Source organism: Cyprinodon variegatus, unplaced genomic scaffold (genome assembly GCF_000732505.1).
Source record: "Cyprinodon variegatus isolate N-32 unplaced genomic scaffold, C_variegatus-1.0 Scaffold348, whole genome shotgun sequence".
In the NCBI taxonomy this organism is placed as follows: Eukaryota; Metazoa; Chordata; class Actinopteri; order Cyprinodontiformes; family Cyprinodontidae; genus Cyprinodon; species Cyprinodon variegatus.
Window position 1 is genome coordinate 686,885 of NW_015150801.1, and position 9,651 is coordinate 696,535.

The window sequence follows — 9,651 nt, forward strand, 5'->3', positions numbered from 1 at the left end:
TATATATATATATATATATATATATATATATATAGGTAAGACGTTATTGAATGCAAAAGAAAGAAAATCAGCAACAGAAAATTCACTGAATAATAGAAAATAAATAATAAAAAATCAGCAACAGAAAATTCACTAAATAATAGAAAATTAACTAAATACCTGTGCTCAAAACTTTTGTGTATTTTTACAGCTCCAATTAACAACAAATATCCTCTCTAAAAAACAGATTCAATTTAAACAAAGAGACCTCTACCATGAAGTATGGTTACTGGCTCAGAGAGACAACTTCAGGCTTAACCCTGACTTTCCACATATATATGCTTTTTTTTCCTTCAATCAAGTAGGTACATCTGAGGATTTCCCAAACTAATAAGTATTTTTCCTCTTAAAATAAGATTTTTACATATTATGAACTCAAAATAACATGATGGAATTGTATGTTTGTTTGTTTTTTCTTATTTCAAAACTGAATCATCTTATTCCATAGGTAACCTGTCTTAGCCATCTGCTAAAATGAAGGTAAAAATAAACTTATTTCAAGAAAAAATGACTTTTATCTACATTTTTGCATTGTATGCTTCCAGAGCATGTTCAACAACCACATTAAAAGGGACACTGGCCCCTGTTGCCCCCTCTCTAGAACCACACGTGGTCCCCGCAGGCAAACACCGATGCAGTCAAAACATGTGGACGTCTCACTAGCTGCTCTTCTGAAATCCTCGGAGCTAACATCTTTCCAACAGACGATCTTTGTTGGTCCTCCCGCACTGCTGTCTCCTGGATGTGCTGAGATGGGCTGAGGGCTGCGGCGCAAAGGACACACTCAACTAACCAGGGACTCCGTCCTCTCATCTAGGACCCAGAACACTGGAAGGTAAAGTGTGTTTTTATCATAGGGAAAAACCACTGAATCAAACCATTTGCGTGTTGTTTATATTTCTAAATTCCCCCCTAATGTTTAACGAAGCTGGCTAACTCCAGTCCCCTCGGTTAGCCGTGTGCTTAACGCCAGCTGTAGTTACCTTAGCAGATCCACGGTAGTTTTAGGAAGGAGATTCACACCACTCCAGATATTTGCTGGCACAGTTAGCTTGTTTTCAGAGAGCTAATCCTATCTCTCTGGTTGCTGCTAACGCAAAAACGTTCAAAATGTTGTGTTTTTCCAAGTTATCCAACGTTATCTCAGATTAGCCTATTCCTAATGCTATTTTACCCGTCTGCTGTCGGCTGTAACTGAAGGCTCATTTGATTATTTTACCTTCTACGTTCCTATTTTCCTAATTTGGTTACACAGGATCTAATTTTGGGGTTTATTTTAAGGGTTTTGTACATGGTTATCATAGCTGCTGATCTTATCTGCTTTATTAAACGGTGGTTTATTGGTAAAAAGTTGAACAGAAACCACCTGTCCCACAGTATAACCTCCAGATAATGAGGCCTTTACAGTCATTTTCTTTCTACTCCATGACAAATTAATGCCCAATCCATATCTGATTCATAAGCGGACACTTTCCTTTTTTGAGTACTATTGTCTAAAGCTATTTTTCTAAAAAAATATATTTTTTTTCTTTTCTTTAAATCAGCTATTGGACACATCTCATCAATCATAACCTTCATTTTGGAAACCAAAAATAAGTTTTTTTTTTTTGTTTTTTAAAAACACGCTATGTTGTTATGGTGACGGCAACCATCTTCAGTGTAGATGTTAAGGAAACAGCTCAAAGTCAGCTATACCTTCAGTAAAACTGATGTGTTAAAACACTAAGGTGAAAGGAGAGCACAGATCTAAGGAGTTATTTAAAAGGAAATTGTACTTTTAAGTCTATATATATATATGTGTGTATATATATATATATATATATATATATATATATATATATATATATATATATATATATATATATATATACATTCAGGCCGTGGAAGGGAATGCATTTAAGAGCTGAAAACAGTAAAGTAGAGCAAATTTACAATGTTTTATTCCTTTGCACTTTAAAAAGAGATTAGGAAATCTTGTCAACCTTTTGGAAAACTAATATGCTTTTTACTGATCATACAAGATTGAAATTATGGCCCTATGAGCTTTAACTGTGTGCAGTCAGGATTGTGAAACTAAAGGGGTGTGGCTTAAAACCTACAGCAGCAACCTGAGCAGGATGTAATATGTGTGTGAGGGGGGAAAATCTGACCTTAATGCAGGATTCCAGATCTACGTTGTGCACCGTTTTGAGCATCATCTGGGTCAGATTCTGCAAAGCAGCTTATTTTACAGATCAGAAGGACTCTGGAGGGTCACACAATGTCTGAGGTACAAATTCACTACAGATTTTTTTTGCATCTGCAGCCATCTTTCTTTTTTATAATTAACCTATAAGGGTTTTTTTTAATGAAAAAATTCCTAACCTGCAGCAAAAGTTGAATAACATTTTTACTTCTGCAATATAACCTCTTTTTTCCCCCTTAATGATAACCAGAAAAACAACCAGTTACAGCATGACAGTATTTACACTAACTTGTTTCGGAAATAATACAAATATAGAAAAATAAATACATTTTAGAAAACATTCTGTAGTTTAAAATTCTTCCTTGTCTGGAGCGAAAAAGATGACAAAATAATATAGCTCAATCCCTTCTAACAGCCTCAGCCCCTCGGTCATCTGACCAGCAGTTCTTGCAGGTAAAAACTCTAAACCCTTTTAAAGGGGTCTTTTATTCTTTGACAATTCTTTGAGGTTGTTTTAGATCACTAAATAAATAAAATTGGTAAGGTGGAGGCCAGTATAACCGTTATAAAAGAATGTTCCGTGGATTACTTTAGTGGTTATTCTATTTCTATGATATATTGCTTAGTTTAGTGTGTGTCTCTGTGTAGTTGGCTGGTTGAACAAAGGGTGAATAAGTTAAGGCTTATTATTCTCTAATAGATGGAGATCTAGTTGTCCATAAATTTAAAATACAGTGCAGACAAGGGTGTGGTCCTTGCAAATGTGTTCAGCAGCAGTCCTATCCAGTTTCTGTCCTTCTGGCCGCTTTGCATCATATCTTCTTTGGTGATCAATTAGAGTCAGCAGGGTAGGTTGGCTCTGGGTCTGGCTAGTTTCTGCTCTGTCAACCTTGTGCAATATTCTGATTACAGACAATTGTTTAGAGTTGCTGTCACCTTTGGCCAATACAATGTTTTGAACTCAGTATTTTTACATGTAATGTAAAAGCAGTTGGACTGAATCAAAAAGCATAATATCCGCACAAGGAATGAAGCTCGGATGAGACTGAGAGGAAAGAAAAACATAGGAATGTGTCGCAGCTGATATCACCATGACAATATTTACCAGTGTTGTCTTATATGGTGCAGCCCTAATCAGGGTTTATTAACATCAAACTACAGTTCTGACTTTAATACGATCATTCTCTTTCCATATTTTTTTTTCGTACTTTTAATCCCATTGGTAATTATTTTACATAGCCCTAATCACAACTTTATAGATTTATATTTTGTGATGACCTGCCAAGAGGGATCAGAGGAGAAATGGTTCACCTTTAACTCGTTGACTCTTTTTCGAAGGGTTGACATTTCTTTAACATGAGGTATAGATAACACCCATGGGAACCAAAGGATGAGGTCAGGATTGATGTTTTTCTAACTTAAGAGACACAAATGCATACATAGAAATAATTATTAGATGCTAAAGTGTTAGATTGGATTGTTTTTATTTAGAGTTATGTGTTTTGCTAAAGTAGGATCAGATATCGGCTACAGACCACTGACTGGTTCATCTATATATAGCGTTTATTGCCGTCTCTTCTTCAGAGGCGTTTTACCTGTTAGGTGTGACTAAAAATGTTTCTAAGGCTTCTGGGCATGTTTTGCATCAATTAAGCACAACAGGAATGGCCAGTTTTTCTTTTCAGATCTGTTTTAATAGTTTTTACCAGGTTGTAATAAAACCCACGTGTTCTGATCATTTTATTCAATTAGGAGCTTTTGGTTGAAGTTGCAGCCATGTTTGTGGGTCTGCAGGACCTGCTGTTTAAATATAAATATGGTTCCAAGGCAGGCATATAAGTGAGAGTTCAGGTAAGTTTAAGTTGTCAGCATGCAGTTTTTTTAGTAGTCATTTGGGTAAATGGCAAGACGTACAGAAACCAGTAAAGTAAAAAAAATATAAAAGCAGATTTGAATGAAGATTATTGTCACCTTTTCCTTTAGCTTTAACGTCCACTGCAGTATCAATAATTGCTTGGAAATCATCAAAGTCATGTTGTGTTCCAGTATGAGCTGTTTAACCAACCCCCCAAAACACACAAAGCAGATTAGCAAGTCTTTTATATTTTTTAAATAACTTATAAATATATGTATTTTTTAATTTGTTAACTCCTGCTTTACACATGCCTGCAAAAATGTATCAAACACTTTAAGACAGTAGAAAAAAAACTGACCCCAGTTACGATCTAACTACCAATTAAATTATACCCATCATGTTTTTTATTCTACATAAATTGGGAATGTAATGCTTTGGTCTGAATTTTTCCTTGTACAGCTGTTTAGCTGTTTGTTTAATTTATTTTCTTACATTCATCTGTCAGCAACTTGTTTTCGATGCAGTTTCTTTAATTGCAAAGGAGGCGCTTCACACTCTACCCCCCCACCAGGTCATGGCACGTTCCTTTTCACCTCGTTTAGCCATATTTTTTAGTTCAAATAGCTTAGATACAATAATGTAGCTGTGCTGACATTTTTTTTATTTTTTTTTATAATCTATTAAAACATGTCAACAGCTGTTGTGCTATCAAAACAACTGACAGTAAGTTTAATAAACGCATCTTAAATATGAAAAGGTTAATTTAAGTAGTTACAGAAGCAGTTTTGATCCTGGGAAACTGTGGAATGACTTATGAGGTAATACACCCAGTGACTAAATATTTCAATTCCTCTGCTTGTATTTTGGCCTCTTAACTTTGCCTACAAATATATAGCAAAATGGAAAAAAAAAAGACTTAGCAGTTCCATGGTAAATACCATGACATAATGGAGAACAAAATGTAACAGAAAATGGGCTCAAAGTAAAGTAATCTAAAGAGATCAAAACAAGACACTAAAAGACTGAATACATTTTCGTTGACATTAAAATACTCTGAAGTACCAAAATGTATTTAGTAATCAAACTGTGGATTTTGCGTCCTTTATATCTTTCAATTATTTTATGTTATTAGGCAATTCTGAGATTTTACAGTAAAAAACTGTGACTTAAAAACAAGCTGCATTGTTAACCTGCCTGCAAGAAGAGACTGGAAGTATGAAAAGCTGACCATGTGCTTTACAGCACGTATGGAAATGAATGTTTTCACATTTAGCTTAAGTCTTAAGTATGGTTAACCCGCAGGCTAATTTAGTATTTTCTTGGAAGGGCCACTGTAAGGAGGAAACATGACGGTTTGGTGGCATCTCACTAAGCCAGTCTGACCACATTCCTCATTTATATGCTGGGGTTCTCACTAGGGCTGCAACTAACAGTTTGCTAATTGATTAATCTGTTGATTATTTTTTTGATTAATTGATTAATAGTCGGTTAACATAAAGATTGTAAACTGAATTTAAGAAAGGTGAAGCTAAAACTGTGCCACTTAAGAGCTCTGGATAGAAGGAAAAAAATGTTTTTTACCCTTTAATGCAAACATTTTTTCATATTCTTTACAATTTTAGTGTTTAATGTTTAATCCAAACCTAAATTAGTTGACGATTATTTTTAATACTTGATTTATCAGTAATTGTTTCAACTCTATTTGTCATTACACTTAATTTTAAACATTGACAGCGATGCCCAGGAAGATATTCAACACTTTATAACTTTTTTGATATTATGGGGGTATTCTTCTTTAAATGGGTAAATAATCCAGAAATCTAAGGTTAACAATTGCAAAAATAGGCAACGCTTGTTTTAGTATCAGTATCATGCCAAATTAGTATGGAATCCATATACAGCATTTCAGTATTTATTGGTGTCGGAGCATATGAGCACATTTTGACAACCCTAAAATGCGAGTGCTTCAAGCTATTCTCGGATTATTGTTTCTCAGTTAGACAAACAATTCTCTTTATAAATGAATGAAAATAATGGCGATAAGAGTGAAGGTTTAGAGTCTCTTATATATATTATTATTTTTCTCTCTTATAAAACCTAAAACATTTTTAATGATCCCGGTAAAGATTGTCATCTCGATGGAAAGAAAGGCAGTAAAAGAAAAGCTTGTGTGTACGTGCCATCGAAAGATAAAATAACTGACTCACAGGGACTTCCCCATAGAGTTTAGACATAGCTACTGAAGTTCCTGACTTCACTGACATCCTTCAAGATGAGAGATATGTAGAGATACCAGATAATCAGCCAGACATCTGAACCAATTGGTTTTCTCTGCTTGTGAATAAATAGTGCAAATCTAAGAACTCTCATATCTCTGTCTGTAAACTTTTTTGAGCTAAGTAAATAAAAATGTTTGGGGAACATTTTTCAAGACTAAAAGGGGAAATTCTGCAATTCCTCTATTTTCTATTGGGCTCAAACTACTACCTCTGTCAAAGAACTGGCAGAACATTTATAACTTTTAAAAATAAGCCACTACCTATTGTAGAACAGTTTTTAAAGGGGTCATAAAATGATTTTATAGGGTATTTGGTGCTGGTCCTTAAGGTCTCTGAATAGGGTGTGCAACATTGGTTGGGCAGAAAATGGCATATTTGCTGTTCTATGAGCCCTAATGCAAGCCTGGTTATAAGCCCTAGAATGAAACGACAGGTTTTCTTCCTTTTATGGTAAGATCATGAATATTTAGATGAGCTGTGCACTGATTGGTTGCTTTACAACAAGTGAAGCTGCTGAGCAAAGACGCATCATAGAAACAAGCACTCACTCACTAAAACATCAAATTGTGGATATTTCTTAGCCGATTTTGAATTTCAAAATCGTCGGGGATTTTGGTCGACTACAGTGTAGCACGTTGTCGAAACAAGTAGCCAGCGGGGGACGGGGCGACAGAATCCGACCCAGTGACGGTAGCCTGGACAATGGCGGCCCCGTGCTTCCCCCCGCCTGCCTTTTATAAGGCCTTAAGGGCTGGTTATACTCCCCGCAGCAGTGTGTTGCAGTGAGCTCAATGCAGACATTTTTTATTTATGCTCAATATTGTAGCATGGTCTTCTCTATACGCTGGGTCTAGATACGTTCGAGGCAACGGAGGGACATGACGGCGAAAAAGAGCGGGGATCCAGGTGGGAAAAGGGTCCCAGCGTTCTCGCATACCTCTCTCTTCTAGCTGGTCCAACTTCATGAGTTGTTTTCCGCCATTGCGGTCATAAAAACAAAACAAGCCACCTCCTGTCTGCGGTGACCTGCAATTTGGGAGAGGTGCAGCAGAGTGTCTGCGGAGGGGGCAGGGATGTCTTTTTGTTCACTGCGACACCTAAGCAGACGACCTAGTTTCGAAGTATAAATGAGCCTTTCAGCAGGCCTGCTTGATACCACGGTAAACATACCGTAACAGGGTTTTGGTTCGATCGCTCCGTCCCCCGCTCGGTCCGGTCCAGTCAGCGGCCCTGCAGCTCATTTTATGATGGAAGTTTAGAATTGTGAGATTTGCAGAGAAAAGAGGTGCCGATGGGGTTTGAACTTCCCTCTACGTCCATTTCACCCACTGAGCTATTGTTATTCATCTATGACAATGTAAACTCAGTTTTGCATTCTATTAAACTTTTAAGGAATGATTTGCAAAGTTTGGTTGCAAGGTGGCACAGTTTGCAGCATTACTGGCCTGTAGCAGGAAGGTCCTTGGTTTGAATCCCAGCCTATGGCTCTCTGGGTTTGAACATTTTCCCCGCACATTCATGGGCTGGCTTGCTTCAGGGACTGGGGTATTTCTGGGTTGCCAGTGGGTGGACTGGATGTACCAGGATGTACTCCACATCTTGTCCAAAGGCTGGATGGACAATGATTTTTTTTTGTTATTATTATTAGAATGAATTTGATATTTTTTTAGGTTGTAAATTTATTGTTAATTCATGGTATATTTAGCTGCCAAAAACTAAAATAATAATTTTGAGGCTAATCTTCATTGTTCTCTTTGATACACGAAAGAGAAAAATCATAGAAGCTACCAGCATATACAGTGTTCTCCAGACTATAGAGCGCACCTCACTTTAAGCCACAGCCACTATTTTAAAAAAGCTGAAAACGTACATGTATAAGTCGCACTGGGCTATAAGCCGCTTATATATACTGAACTGTTTCCCACCAAACCTGCAGGGGGAGCTCTACATATATCCCCTGGAATAGGGACAAAGAAGAATGCTAGCTCCCGTTAGCTTTTTAGCTCGCAGCAGTAAGAGCTTCTACTGAAAGATGGGGCTTCATCAGCTCTTTATTTCAGCTCTGCAGGAGTTGAGCCCAGTCTCTTCATTGGTTCGGCAGCTTTAATGCGGAAAATAAATGGCTAAATGTTTGAATCCGGGACATTTATTTTCCGTCGTGCCTGCTGCTAGCATGTTCTTATGCTAAATGAAAATTAGCCCCTTATTTTTTCACTGCCAACTTTGACTTCCCCCTCTGACGGTTAGGAAAAACTAACAGAAAAGCTGCACCTTCTTATAAGCCGCATGATTCAAAGCATGGGAAAAAAGCAGCTGCTTATAGTCCGGAAAATACGGTATTAAAATCTTTACTTCATATACCATACAGTAGATCATCAAAGATCCAATTTGCTTTCCCGCTTACTTCCTGAGATATCTACACATGATATAAAATATAGAGTGTAATAGTCTACAGCTTAAACAATTCCAACATTGAGATGAGCTGAAAGGATATTATATGAACTTTATAAATACAATTATAATTAAATGTGTTTATCTACCTTTTCAAATGAAAGGTTTGTAATACAAGGTTCCGGTTAAAAAAAAAAAAATGCTAATTTCCACTTGGATAGAACATTTAATAGAATATTTTTTATTTTTTGGACAAAACCGCTCAGCTCTACCTTCCGACTTAAGTCCCTGAACCGATCATTGGTAACTGGATATCATTTAAAAAGGATAAACATTTCTTTACACGCTGTGCACCATTAAATCATCACTAATGGGGGAAATGTTTTACCACATGTAGGAACATTTTAAAATTGGCACATCTTATCTCATTTATCAAACTATTCCAGTGACTCATGGGCAGCAAAAAAGAAAATAGTTTTTATAAAACAGTTAATGGTTTTCTATGCAATAGGGGTTTAAGGTCAGGTCAGTAGCTATAGGTTTGAACTGGCACTGAGATAGAAACCGAAACACTGCAATGGAAAGAAAAGTTTTTTTGTTTTGTTTTTTTTTTCCACCGAACAGGTTTCATTGCTAAACTGGTGCGGGTGCTTTTCTTTCTGTCTACATTGCCGCAAACACTGACCTTAAAAAACTGCTGCTATATCAGCTCCATATCTTTGTTGGGTCAGGCAGAGGAAAGACATTTGTTTCCACCTCATGGTGGGGAGTTCATCTAGACCAGGGGTTTGCAACCTTTCATATCCAAAGAGCCATTTTGCTTCGAGTACGACCAAGTCAAAGTTTTTTAGAGACGCAAAATATAACATGTCTTTTAAAAAAAAATAAATATATATATATTT

At 36.6% G+C, this 9,651-nt stretch overlaps 1 protein-coding gene across 1 annotated transcript in view; it reads left to right on the forward strand.

Annotated features, from left to right (window-relative positions):
* The first annotated feature begins 754 nt into the window (after positions 1-754).
* LOC107091710 (pleckstrin homology domain-containing family A member 1-like) overlaps positions 755-9,651 on the forward strand; it is a 33,941-nt gene continuing 25,044 nt past the window's right edge. The window contains exon 1 of the mRNA XM_015385804.1: positions 755-874. The gene's annotated coding sequence lies outside the window, so the exon portion shown is untranslated. The remainder of the gene's footprint in view (positions 875-9,651) is intronic.